Genomic DNA, 14,887 nt, shown 5'->3' on the forward strand with positions numbered 1-14,887 from the left:
CAAGGTTACTCTTGGCTATGAGCTCAGAAATCGCTCCTGGCTTGGGGGACCATATGGGATACCGGAGGGATCGAACTGTGGTCCTTCTGGGGTCAGCCACTTGCAAGGCGAACTCCCTGTCATTGCTCCATTGCTCTGGCCCCAATATTTTCTCTACTTTTAATATCAGCATATATTAGCATATATTATGAATCTTAAACAGATTCATGAGGATAAATTAAATAATATATATTTTTTGCTTTTTGGCTACTATTAGATATTATCAAAAGGCAGCTAAATCTTAACTTATTAAAAAATATTCTGAAGAGCTGATTTTAGTTTCATATGAAAACCACCATAAATTATTGGCAATTTTTTGGTTCATATCAAGATGCAATTGTAGCATATAATTTGGTAATAAGATTATTTGATTTTTATAGTGGTGACTTGAACAGAATACACTACTGAACAGGTATTCAAGACTCAGTCAAGTGGCCAGTACCTGCTCCTCATGATGAGTTTATTGTTTATCCTCCATTCTTTTAAAGAATGTAAAAGATCAACAAGTTGAAAATGCATGTATGTGTGGTAAAATATTAAATGACTCTTCATGTAACACACAAAAACACAAGTTTTGTGAAGACATGTTTGTTTTTGATTTTTGTTTTTTGGATTTTTCAGCCACATCAGGCGACGTGCTCAGCAGTGACTCCTTGCTCTTGGCAGGCTCAGGGGACCATATGGGAATCAAACTCAAGTTCATCCTAGGTCAGTCACATTGCAGGGCAAATGCCCTACATCTATGCTATCTCTCCAGCTCCCAAAATATGTTTTTCTAATTGCAAATAGAGATATTTTTGAAGATTTGTGTATAATCCAACAATGACTATTAATAACAATTTTGCTTACATATTTCTATAACCAGCTTGTCTAATATAGCAAAATATATACTAGATTGTGACATGAGTGTCTAACTTTATACAGCTAAGAAAATGTAAAAATAAGAAATACTGGGCTGGAGCGGTGGTGCAAGTTGTAGGCGGACCACAGTTCAATTCCCCAGCATACCATATGGTCCCTCCAAGCCAGGATCGATTTCTGAGCTCATAGCCAGGAGTAATCCCTGAGCATCACAGGGTGTGGCCCAAAAACCAAAAACCAATATACTACCCAGGAATATACCAATATACTACCCAGGAATCACTAAGGAAAGATATCTAATTCATTCTAGCTTCTCTTATTTGTCTGTTATTCCTCTCTTTTATATCTTTTATTACATTTAATTGACTCTTCTGAGCCATGACTCTTCCTTTATTCTGGCCACACTGCATTAAGAGCTTCATTGTATTAAGTCTTAATCACTATGCGTGTGGAGGGGGTTGAATTCAGGGTTACAACCTGGGACTTTCTCTATTCAGAGCAAGTCCTGTACTACTAAGCTAAAACAGTGACCTTATTTGCAGATTTTTAGTCTGCTTACAACTCTAAGTTCTTAAATAGCAAAGTTTACTAACAGCATTTCAAAGACATGGCTGTTGTTAATTGTCTGATGTACCAAGAATAACTTTAATTTGGTTTGCAATTTCTGTCATTTTGCTCCCTAGCATGTTCTCTGTGTCTTGTAAAATTAGTTGTCCTTCTTTGCTTCGATTTGCAGTTGAAAACACTACACCATTAAGCAAAATGTGGGTTCCAGTCTATTTCTCATTAACACCAATAAACCGTTCTATAAAATTATTTTATGACCCAAATAAGCAACAATGTAATTATCTATTTTCAAAGCCATTTCTACTCATTGCGGAACTACTGTCTCTTCAATATGATTTCAAGTATAGTTTTGTATTTTTATCAATTTGATAAAATAGAGTACATTGGATTGAAAAAGTAATCACAAATCATACATTTTTCACTTTCTTATATTTACATCATAGAAAAATATATAGATAGCACATTTTAGTTATTTTGAGAGGAACATAGTTTTAAATTATTTTTGTTGTTTATTTTAGAGCTACACCTAAAGAGGGGGTTAGATCCAGTAGTAGTCAGAAACTACTCCAAAACTCAGGAATCAGTTCTGGCAGACTAAGGAAACCATCTATGGGGTGTTAGGAATTGAACCCGGAAATGCTGTACATATGACAAATGCCAATATGCTGTCCTACCTCTCTGACCCTTCAGCAATCAATCTTGGCAATGGTTAGAGACACGTGAGATGCCAGGGATGAAACCTGGGTCTCTTGTATGTAAGGCAGTTCCCTGCCTGCCGTACCTTTCTAACCCCCTTAATGGAAGTTATTTAATTGGCAAAATAGATGCTCATAAAATTTTATTGACATATAAAGAATTTGTATAACCAGTCATAATTATTAGTGATATTATCATCACTAATCATTTTAGTGATTACATTGACTTATTAATATTTATTATGATCACATATTTATTAGCAATATTAAGGAGATTATCATATGTATTAGTAACTGGCCTCCATGACTAAAAGGGGCAGATGGATCACTTTGTTTTTACTTCGCTGATCTTCAACCTGCGAAGAAATAGAATTAATATGAGTAAGATATAGAATTAAAATACCCTTTATCATCTCTAGCCCTTAGCACCCTTTAATTAAAGTGAACAGGATATACAAATGACTCATACAAATTAACATATAAATTAAAATACTTCTTAGTCAATACATACAGTGAATCTCTTGTGAAAATTACCTTACAAAATATTTTAACTTATTTATATTATGTTCTAATATACTTTTGATAGTTATGGTTTAACTTGGAGGAGGGCAGGTGGGAGCAACAGTACAGAAGGTTTTTGCTTGCATTTCATGCTGCTGACATGAAATCAGTCTCCAGAACCCCTTATGGTCCCACAAGCCTGCCAAAGATCATCCCTAAGTTCAGAGTCAGGAGTAAGTCCTAAAAATTACTGGGTGAGGTACAAAACCAAAATATATCAATTAAAATTTGGAGACCTTCCAAGCAACATTAGAGGATCTCAACTTATTCAGTGGTAGGATCTGGGTCTGTGGTTCTGTTTATGCCTGCAGTGTAATATTCAGGGGCCTCCAGGGCAATACTCTGATCAGCAGAGAAGCCTGTGAGAAAACATAGAAGCCTCATAAAGCAATATGGTTCTGGAAGTCAAACACAATGTGTTTCCTGAAGTCATATTCTGAGTCCAGTGCATGCAACACATGGCCTTAAACCTATGCTATATCCTTAGTCCGTGGTTCTTTCATTTTAGTTACTCAAAGGGGGGTGCTCTTTACATGACTGAAACCCAACTACAATCATCAAGGTGTTTAAATAAATATATTAAAAATCAAACTAAAAGCACCTTAGCAGTATCCTTCTCTATTCTTCCTTCTGCTATTATTTGTAGTCTCCTGTCTTAATCCTTAACATACACAATTTTTTCATTGAATTGAATTTTGATATTTGCATTTGATCTTAAGGTAGATAAAAAACAAACTATCTATTGCTTAGTCTTGTGAGGATGCTCAGTTTTTCCAAGTTCCACATTAAACAAATTCTTAAAGGGAGTTTCATTTATTTGGTAGGAATCAAAGATGGTGAGTGAATCATGAGGGTCAATTTGGGGCACTGTCAGAGCAAAACATATAAGACAGACTTTTTCCTGGCTTTTTAACTGTCCATACTGGAAATGAGAAAATCAGTTTTAGTCTATAAATATTGGGCTAGGAACTATTTCCATTCGATCTAAAATTGCGTGGAGATGAGTCTCAAGCAATATTTCTTCTTTTTTTTTTTCCATGTGTCTCACACACATTCACATTCTTAGCTTAAAAGAAGGTATGGAAAAGAAGCTTACTCTAACTCATTCACACTCCGTGCTATCCATCAACTTCAAAGTTGTTGGAGAAAAGAAGCCAGCAAAGAGGATATTGTGATTTTTTTTTCCAACCACACAATGGAAATCAGAAAAGACAGTCTGTGGGATTCTTACAAGACTTATTAACTGAAGTGTGTTTATCTTCCCTTTGCTGGCTAACCTGCTCAGAGCAAGTAATGAGCTCACAGGAAATAAAGCAAATACTGAGCCCTTTCCAATCTTTCCAAATGCTCTGCCACCTACCAGCTCTTTGAATGTTTTCTTAATTTTATGTTTGTTTGACCTAAACGCTCCAACTCAAATGAGCAAAGGGTTGCAGGAGGTTCTTTCAGACAAGCCAAACAAGTTTCTTGGTTTCTCCTATTGAACTGGTAAGGTTCTTAGAGCTACACAATAGTCAACAATCTAATATTGAGCATTGTGGTTAGAATAGGTTCCATTTTATGGTCTTGGTTTTGTTGTTAATAGAAATTTAGGGTATATATTTTGGGAAAATTGCTGTTAAGCACATTGGATATCTTAACTACAATCCCCATTGCTTCAGTCTCTACTATGTCTTCTGTCTAGTAAAAAATGTGCTGTTAGTCTACTCCAATGGTAATGAGAAGGGCAAAAGTCTTCTTTGTTTACTACCATCAGTAAGGTTTTACAAAAGGCAGGGAGGATTAAGTATACTATCACATATTAAGAATCAAATTATAAATTGTTGCTATTGGGAATACTTTAAGTTTCTGTTAAAGTTTATTGTTTGAGATTTCAAGAAAAAAAAACATTGAAAGGATGGTTCAAGGCTAAACTTTGAAAAAAATGATAAAACACATGAATTTCTAATTTTCACAATAAGCATTATATGCTTGGGAAGAGGTAGAAAGTAACCTAGCAGATGTTGAGTGTTTTTGTTTGTTTGGGTTTTGTTTTTTTTGGTTTTGGGATCACACTCTGTGCTTATACCTGGTGGCCTCAAAGGACCATATGGGGATGCTGGGAACCAAATGTGGATTAGCCATGAGCAAGGCAAACATACTAAATTACTATACTATATCACTTCAGCCCTGAAATGTTTAATATTTAATTGATGAATGACAATTATTTCTTACCATACTCTTGCCTTATATTCCTATTAAATCTCAAGGCCAATTCATAGACTGGTAAGTTAAATGACCAGTAAATAAATTGAACCATATTCTCTAATAACATTGTGTCCTTTGTAAGTAAGCTAGGTATATCTTCCTAGCACATCCAGATTAGTTGTCCAAAGCTAAACCATGATTTTGATTAACTGTTTCCATGTAGATAAGTAGACTCATTTTGAGCAAAGTTCTATATATTTATACTAGTTTATTTCTTTAAAAACTCTTGAAATTTGTAATTCAGTTTTTCCCTTGGTAAAGAATTTATTAAATAAGCCACATTAAATAGAGTTCATTTTTTTTTCACTTTTTTAATACTTTATTTTATTTTATTTATTTATTTTTTTTTTAATTTTTTTTTTATTTAAACACCTTGATTACATACATGATTGTGTTTGGGTTTCAGTCATAAAAGGAACACCACCCATCACCAGTGCAACATTCCCATCACCCAAGTCCCAAATCAGAAACTATGCATATTTGAAAGTTTTCAAATGTAGTCAAATTATCATTTGCTTTATGTGGCCATTAAGTTGAACATATTAAAACTTTCATTTTCTTATGCAAATAAAGGATAAAATTAAGTTTATTTGACTTTTTGTAGTTGGAATCTGTCCCAGAAATGAGCAAAAAGCTATATAATCACCTTGAGTATTAAGAAACTTTATGGTGGGGCCGGGAAGGTGGCGCTAGAGGTAAGGTGTCTGCCTTACAAGCGCTAGCCAAGGAACGGACCGCGGTTCGATCCCCCGGCGTCCCATATGGTCCCCCCAAGCCAGGGGCGATTTCTGAGCACATAGCCAGGAGTAACCCCTGAGCGTCAAACGGGTGTGGCCCAAAAACCAAAAAAAAAAAAAAAAAAAAGAAACTTTATGGTAACTAAGAAAGAGAATAATGAAAGTTAAATGTTTGTTTTAAAGAAATGCAATGATAGAATTAAAAATTATTTTCTTTATTTTTTATACTTTCCACCTCTCCACATGAATAATATATACCTTTTCTTTTCTTTTTCTTTCTTTCTTTCTTTCTTTCTTTCTTTCTTTCTTTCTTTCTTTCTTTCTTTCTTTCTTTCTTTCTTTCTTTCTTTCTTTCTTTCTTTCTTCTTTCTTTCTTTCTTTCTTTCTTTCTTTCTTTCTTTCTTTCTTCTTTCTTTCTTTCTTTTTCTTCTCTTCTTTTTCTTTCTTTTTTTCTTTCTTTCTTCTTCTTTTCTTTCTTTTTGTTTTTCTTTTTTTTTCTTTCTTTTTTTTCTTTCTTTTCTTTCTTCTTTCTTTCTTCTTTCTTTTTTTCTTTCTTTCTTCCTTCTTCCTTCTTTTTTCCTTCATTTCTTCCTTCCTTCCTTTCTTCCTTTCTTTCTTCTTTTCTTTTTCCTTCCTTCCTTCCTTCTTCCCTCCCTCCCTTCCTTCTTCCCTCCCTCCCTTCCTTCCTCCCTCCCTCTCTTCCTCCTCCCTCCCTCCCTTCCTTCCTTCCTTCCTTCCTTCCTTCCTTCCTTCCTTCCTTCCTTCCTTCCTCCCTCCCTTCCTTCATTCCTCCCTTCCTTTCTTCCTTCCTCCTTTCCTTCCTTCCTTCCTTCCTCCCTTCCTTCCTTCTTTCCTTCCTTCCTTCCTTTCTTGCTTCCTACACTTGAAGGTGCTCAGGCCTTATATTCCTGACTCTGAACTCAGGCAGTGCCTGGGGGGGGGCATATAAAATATTGAGAATTGAATTCTGGTCAACTACATTCAAGGTAAGAGCTCTATCTGATATACTGTAACTCTGGTTCTAGAAGAAATCACTTTATAATTTAATTTGGATTCAGAGGTTAAGGGAGTAAAGAAAGAAAGCATAATGTTTATAAATTAAACTTTGTAGTTGCCTAATTTAAATACTTAAATTCACTGTTAAGATAGTCGGGTGTGACCAAAAAAACACAAAAAAAAAGATAGTAAAAATGTATTTTCCTATATTGTGAATACTAATAGTGATGAAAATATAGTAATCATTTGAGTATAGCACTCAAGATACCTAATCCAGATTACTACAAGTGTACTAACACAGCATTCTAGGTCATTACAGATGTTATAATGACCATAAATCATATCAGAAGATCTTACCTATGCAAATATTGGATAGAAATAATGACAAATCATATAGTCTACATTGGGTGCCAAACTCCAATCAATAGCTTTACAAATATTCACTTATGCTTATAAAAACCCTATAAATTAGGTGCCATTTATAATCATTTTGTATTATAGATAAGAAAATTGAGGTAAGTACATACAGCTAGTGGTAAAACTGGGATCCAAGCAAACTGACTTTAGAACATGTGCTGTCACCAACTTTGCCTTTATCAGTGTGTCAGAGGGAAGGAATGGTTTTTCTTGGTGGTAAGTAAGCCTCTAGAAAAACATATAGAAAACAGAACTCTCTTTAAGAAATTTAGGAAGCATAAATATATATTTAAGTGCTTTGTAAAGACACTTCACCATTAGGGTGAAATTTGGTATGATTAGTTTTCATCCTGAGCCTTAGTTCATGTTTGGCTCATTTGAAGAAATAAACCTATGGTTGTAAGAAATATTGATAGCATCAGAAAACACAACTATTTTTAGACCCTTTGTTTGAGGATTGGTTTAATTTCATTCAACTTCCCTTGCTTGCTGGTTAACAGTGTCCTTAGACATTTTATGAAACAAATTCAAAATGTGTCCCTTGTGCTGTGGTGGAACTTTCTATTTCAAGGAAGTGCATTTCAGGAGAAATATTACTGCCTGCAAGCAAAAGACTTGTTTGGGGGTTACCATAAAATGAAAAAAACAAACACAATCTGGAATACGATTCTTTCCTTGAACATGTGTGTTGCATCTGGGTTGCTGCATAATGCGGCATAATGAGGGCTACTGACAGGTTCTAGTCATACATGAAGAGTAGGACAGAGCTACATTGGACTGATGAAGAAGGAAGACACAAACCAATGATCCTTTCCTTTCATAAAAGTATTGTAAAATATGCATAGTTGGGGGATAATCTGAATCATTTTTCAAGTGTTCAGTTCAGTGACATTAAGGAAATTCACAATCTTAAGAAATGATCGCCAGCATAAACCATCAAAATAACTTTGATCTTCCCAAATCTTAACTCTATGTCCATCTGCCAATCACTGCTCACCCCAAAACCACCTTCTAGGACCACCATTCTACTTCCTGTCTCTATGAATCTGATGACTCCAAGATAACTCAAATACCTGAAGTCAACATATAGTAGCTAATTAATTTACCTTAAATTTTCAAGTCTTTAAAAGTCCATTATTCTGTAGAATATATCAAAATTTCTTTCTTTTAAAAGATAAGTAATATTCCAATATGTATATACATATAAAATACATTTTTGTTATTCTCCTCAACTATTAGGATTAATTTACATTGTGTGCTGTAAAAAATGCTCTTATAATAATACCTGAGCATAACAATATCCCCTCAATTCTTATTTTATTTCCTATAAATATTTATTAGCTTATAAGTAGCTAATAGATCATATCATTAGCAGAATTTAAGCAGAATTAGCTTTTTTTTGTGTGTTGCAACAAATGTCATAGTAAAGCACTATAAAGAGAAGACTGAAGGGTGGGGGACTTGTCTTGCAAATGGTTAACTCAGGTTCAGTCTAAACCAGCACACCATATCTGATCCCTACCTGGAGTGATTTTTGGGCAGAGAGCAGAAATAGTCCTGGAACACTGCTATTTGTTCAACCCCAGCCAAAATATATGTTCTTCTTTTCTATTCCCACTTCTTATATTATTTTTGTTGCTTTATTTAAGCACCATCATTACAAAATTGTTCATTGTTGGGTTTCAGTCATATAATAGACACAATCTTTCACTAATGTATCCTTCCTATCAAGGGTGTCTCCCATTTCCTTCCCACTGCACCCCACCCTGCTTTGCTATAGGGTAGGAAATTTGCCTCTCTCTCTCTCTCTCTCTCTCTTTCTCTCTCCCTCTCTTTCCTTTTTGACACTGTGGTTAGCACAATTGTTAATGGAAGGATGCCTTCCCTGTTATTTTCTCCACTTTCAACAGAGTTCTTGTCCAGAGCAATCAGCTCCAACTATCATTGTCCTCGTAGACTATTCTCTATTCTAGCTATACTCTTTTTACCCTAAGTTGGACCTACTGACCTTCGTCTCTATTTTCTTGGGGTATTACTACAATACTATTTCGAAAGGATGCTTCCATAGAAACTGAAAAACAATCTTGAAAACATTTTGTTTATTTTCAGGGATGAAGCCATGTTAAGCAATGCTTAGGGGTTGCTCCCATCATTTCTGAGGGGAGATTAAGTTTATCCCAGGATTTAACCCAGGGCTCTGATATGGAAAGCAGAGGCTTGGCCCTTAAAGCTTTCTCCTTTGATCCTACAGAAGATGGATTTAAAGAAAATTATTAGGTCAGTTGTCCTCTATTTATGCAAAAAAGACTAAATATCTCCATGTACTAATTATTCTTAACCATGTGGCTCACTGCTGCAGCCCAACTCCATTCATATCCCTCTCAATTTACCTTAGCAAGCCAGTATCAAGAGCAGAAAAATCACTATTGTTGGCAAGGATGTGGGGAAATTGAAATGCTTATACATTAGAGGGACTAGAAAATGATCAGCCATAATAGAAAAATTATAAAGACTACTGACAAAATTGAAAATAGAATCAAACTGATATAGAAATTTGCCTGCAAGTTTTTACCTAATAGTGGCAAATGTTTCTTGTAAACCATGGCCTAAAATAAAACAATTTTAGCATTATAACATTAGAGTGATAGAAAAGACTACTAAGCTTTTATAGTACACTTCAGGTCACAAAATATGATTAAACTTCTACATAAAGATACTAAGCACACTTAGTAACTAATAAACAATAATTTTAATTTGTTCATTTATTTTTCAACATTTTTTTCATCAGTTCAAAGTTTATGTTCACAAGCCAATCCTGGTAGTTAAGGTTTTAAGGTAGTTCCCATCTACCCTGTGATAGTAAAGGCAGAACTCTTTCCCATCACAGTAATATTCATAAAAAGAATAGAATATGTGGGACAAAGAGATAATGCAAAGATAGGACATTTGCCTTGCACGTGGCTGGACAGACGATGATTTGATTCCCTAATGTTCCATATAGTCCCCCAAGCCAGGAGTGATCTCTGAGCATAGAGCCAGGAGTAACCCCTGAATGTCACCAGTTGTGGCCCCAAAACCAAAAAAAGAATAGAATATATGATTTGAGAAGGTCAGGTCTTGAGTTTTATACCCAGTATGATATGTCACCAACTAAAAACTATTGGGATAATCCTGACAGTTTTTAAGTCATTCCACTACTGACTGGACAATAATCTATGTGAGGGGGGGTCTATGTGTGGTCCTAGGGCACTATAAAATACAGTTGAGATGGTTTTGATGACCTCCAGCACTTGGTGAAGCCTAACATCATCAGGTTCACCCTACCAGGCCAAGTAATCATCCCAGGGCCAAAAACACTACTGGGCAGGTTCCTTCTCAAAAAATAGGATTCAAAGTAAGTTCTTGAAAGATGTTTACACACACATATATATGCAGTATTGTATCATTTGTAGTAGTTAAGTAGTGGGAATAAGACATATGTCTACTGATAAGTGTACATATAATGAGAGTATGTTATATGTAGGGAGTTGTGTGTGTGACAAAATATTACACACACTTACATGAGAAAGAAATTTTGTTTCATGACACATTATAAATGAATTGAAAGAATAATATTATAGGTAAAGTATGCTGATATTTAATGGATATACATATTTTAAAATTAAGTATCTAAGCTAATAACAATTATAAAAGCAGAAAATAAATGTTACAAAAGGCTGAGGGGGAGAAAAGAATATTAGTATTTAATGAATATAAAGTATACAGTTTTGAAAAATGAAAAGGATATGGAATATTTGCACAGAAATGTAAATATACTTAACAGAACTAAACTATTTACCAAAAAAAGATGAATATAATGTATGGATTTTTTGAGGGGGTATACCCAGTGACTCTCAGAGGTTACTCCTGTCTATGTGCTCAGAAATTGCTCCTGGGGGACCATAATGGATGCTGGGGAATCTAACCAAGTTTCATCCTGGGTCAGCCACATTCAAGGAAAACGTTGTGCCACTGCGCTATCCTCCGCCCCCAATGTTTGGATTTTTTTATGGCTAAGTATTTGGGTCATACTGAGGATACTCTAACCTTGCTTCTAGCTTTCTAACTTATGGATCATTCCTGGAAATTCTCAGGGAACCATATGCAATGCCACGTATTGAACTAGGGTTGATTCAATATACAGCAAGTGCCTTAACTCTTGTATTATCTTTCAGGCCTTCAAAATAATTTTAGTTTAATAAAATTAATCATTTTGTACAATATAAGAGAACTTTGGGCATATATAATATATGTGGGCTTAAAAATAAAATGCATAACAGAGTGGAAATGTTCTAAAGGTTAAGGCGCCTGCCTTGTATGCCATTGATCCAAACAGACTGCATTTTGAATCCTGACTTCCCCTATAATCCCCCTAGCCTATCAGGAGTGACTTCTGAGTGCATAGCCAGGAGGAACCCCTGATCTCTGTCGGTGTGACCCCTAAACAAATAAACAAAAGACAAAAAAATAAAATCATAATTATGTAATATAAAAATGTGTAAAGTCTAAAAAACTCAATGTATCCCAAATTTAAATTATTCACATGAACAAATTAGTAATTTTTGCTATGATAATATTAATAAAGCTTCATCAAATAAAGATTCATCAAATCTGTACTGAAGAGTGTTCTTTTCCTGGGGGCAGGGTTGGGGGGGTCACACCAGGTGACACTCAGGTGTTACTCCTGGCTATGCACTCAGAAATTGCTCCTGGCTTGGGGGACCATATGGAACGCTGGGGGATAGAACTGTGGACCATCCTAGGTCAGCCTCTTGAAAGACAAATGCCCTAGTGCTGCACCACCACTCCAACCCTGGAGTTCTTTTTTATATAACTGGAATCCAACTACAAAACATGTTTGCATTCATGGTGCTCAATACTGATATTATTTTGAGAAGAAAGAGAAAGTGCTGTATATAGAATATTCTCATTTCTTTTCTTTCTTCTTCCGAGAATATTCCCACTGTTGTTGACACAGAGAGAACCTGAGAAATAACTAAAGAAATAGCCATAAGGTATTATCTAAAGAAATACATAAGTGAGTGAAAGTATGACAGCTAGCCTAGTACAGGCATCTTCTCAAATGTTCCCTTTACATTTAATTCATAAAAGACACTGATGATGGATCCACAGTGTGATGTTCTGTATCAAGAGGTATATGTGAAACAAGGATGAGAAATCACCCTTCTTTCCCCACAGTCTTAAAAATACCTAATTCTATTACAAACCAGAGTAACAAAAGGCTAAAGCATGATACACATGGGGCTGGCGAGGTGGCGCTAGAGGTAAGGTGTCTGCCTTTCGAGCATTAGCCAAGGAAAGACCTAGGTTCGATCCCCTGGTGTCCCATATGGTCCCCCCAAGCCAGGGGCAATTTCTGAGCTTTTAGCCAGGAGTAATCCCTGAGCATCAAACGGGTGTGGCCCGAAACACCCCCCAAAAAAAGAATGATATACATAATACCTTCTGATACACATATATCTTATATACACATAATATCTTGAGAAGTAGAATCAGAAATAGAGAGTGAAAAATGCAGCAAGGATGACTTTTAGAAGAGGTAAAGTGCTGTATAAGATATGATTGTAATAAAAGTTATAATTATAATAAAATATATGCCAAGTTTCTTCTTATCTCCATAATATAAACACTTCCTTCTATGGAACCCCAAAGAAGGAAGGTTCCCTGGAACCCAGAGCAGATCACTCCCAAGCAAGAAATGGAGAATTGTGGTAGGAGGCCTGGTTGACTAGACCACCAAGGAAGGAAAAGTGGGTTCAGGGAAAGTCATGAGGTTTCACAGAGACGCCACCAAGTTAAAAGGGGGTACTTGTGCCAGCTGCTCACGCTCTTCTGAGGCCTGGCCTGTTCCTAAGCTGTCTTACTTCCTGACACCCTACTGCAGCTGGACTATTTCCTGGGCTGCTTGACTCCTCCCTTCACACCCCCTTCACAACTGTGGTTTGGCACTCAGTGGAAGAACCCCAATGGCCAAAGTGCCCTCTGGGCTTGTCTCCTCAGAGGAAAGGCCTGCCTATTTCCACTACTGTGTTTACCCACAGAAAGAGGCGGAGAGAGCTTTTTTTAGATGGCCAAAGCAAATTGGCCTGCATGAATTACACTGGAGCCGTGTGGTAATAATAAGATTTAGTGTCTGGGACACCCAAGAGGCACATGTACAGGCTGTAAGTAGCTCAGAACTTTTCCTGCAGTCTCCTAGGAATGGATTAAGAAATGGAAGCATTTGCGGGATGAATGAAAACTCCTCCTTCATACATGATGTTTGGCTGTGACCAGAGGGAGTAGTCGCAGTGAAGTTGTACAACAGTTTCTTTATTTCCAGAGCCAAGAAAGTGACTTGGGATTTTTTGAAAATCTGGATGATGATGAAACAGGGGTCTTCTCTTTTATCAACAGTATTTTAACGACAACCTGTGAGCCAAACCCAGCCTTCCACCTGTTTTCAAATATCCTGTAAGCTCAAAACGATTTCCTCTATTTAAAGAGCTCAAAAAAGAATCAAAAGACTATTTCAGGATACAGGAAGATTGTTTGAAATTTGAATTTCAGTAGCCATAAATGGTATTGTCTTGGAACATAGCCATGCCCATGAGAATAAAGTTGTATCGGAACATAGTTATTCATGTCTATTCACTGTAGAATTTTTTGATTAGTTTTCAAACCCAGAGCTGATAAGTGTAGTAGCACAGGATTTAGGTCCATAGAAACTAGACTGGATATTATTTGACTTTTGCGAATGGTTTCTTGATCTCTGCTAAAGCAGTAGCCAAGATGTCCAATGATAGAAATTAAATTCAATGAGAACAGTGACTTTTCTTTCTTTCTTTCTTTCTTTCTTTCTTTCTTTCTTTCTTTCTTTCTTTCTTTCTTTCTTTCTTTCTTTCTTTCTTTCTTTCTTTTCTTTCTTTCTTTCTTTCTTTTCTTTCTTTCTTTCTTCTCTTTCTTTCTTCTTTCTTTCTTTTTCTTTCTTTCTTTCTTTCTTTCTTTCTTCTTCTCTTTCTTTCTTTCTTTCTTTCTTCTTTCTTCTTTCTTTCTTCTTCTTTCTTTCTTTCTTTCTTTCTTCTTTCTTTCTTTCTTTCTTTCTTTCTTTTTCTTTCTTTCTTTCTTTCTTTCTTTCTTTCTTTCTTTCTTTCTTTCTTTCTTTCTTTCTTTTTTCCATCTTTCTTTCTTTCCTTCTGTCTGTCTTTCTTTTTTTAATTGTTCCAAAATATTATAATCATAGCACACTGAGTCTTATATTTTAAATAATATATAGAACTTCTTATAAAGTATTTCTATCTCCCCAAAAAGAAAGAAAGTGAGATGGGAAGAGGAGGAAAAATGAGAGCCAGAGGAAAGAAGGGAGAAGATATGCCAGACCATCATGTATTTCAGAAGAGCAGATCAATATGCTTTTTTTTTCCACAGAGGCGCCATGGAAGAAGAGGAAGTACAAGAGCAGTGAATTGCAGACCCCCCACAAAGGACCCCAAAGGCGGATTAACTGAAACAATTTTATGGAAATATATTCAGTATGCACAGATGAAACCATGCCAGCAAGTCTTCTCAGTATAGCATTCTAATTATAGACACTATTCTCACCCTCCAGTCAAGCTGGATAGTATGGTCCCTTTTACAAGATGTCATTTAAACTGGCCACTGAAAAGCAAGAGGTCACTTTTGGTTAACTAGTACAATTTGGTAGCTTAAGGAAGCTCTACATCTCAC

This window comes from Suncus etruscus, chromosome 17 (assembly GCF_024139225.1).
Source record: "Suncus etruscus isolate mSunEtr1 chromosome 17, mSunEtr1.pri.cur, whole genome shotgun sequence".
In the NCBI taxonomy this organism is placed as follows: domain Eukaryota; kingdom Metazoa; phylum Chordata; class Mammalia; order Eulipotyphla; family Soricidae; genus Suncus; species Suncus etruscus.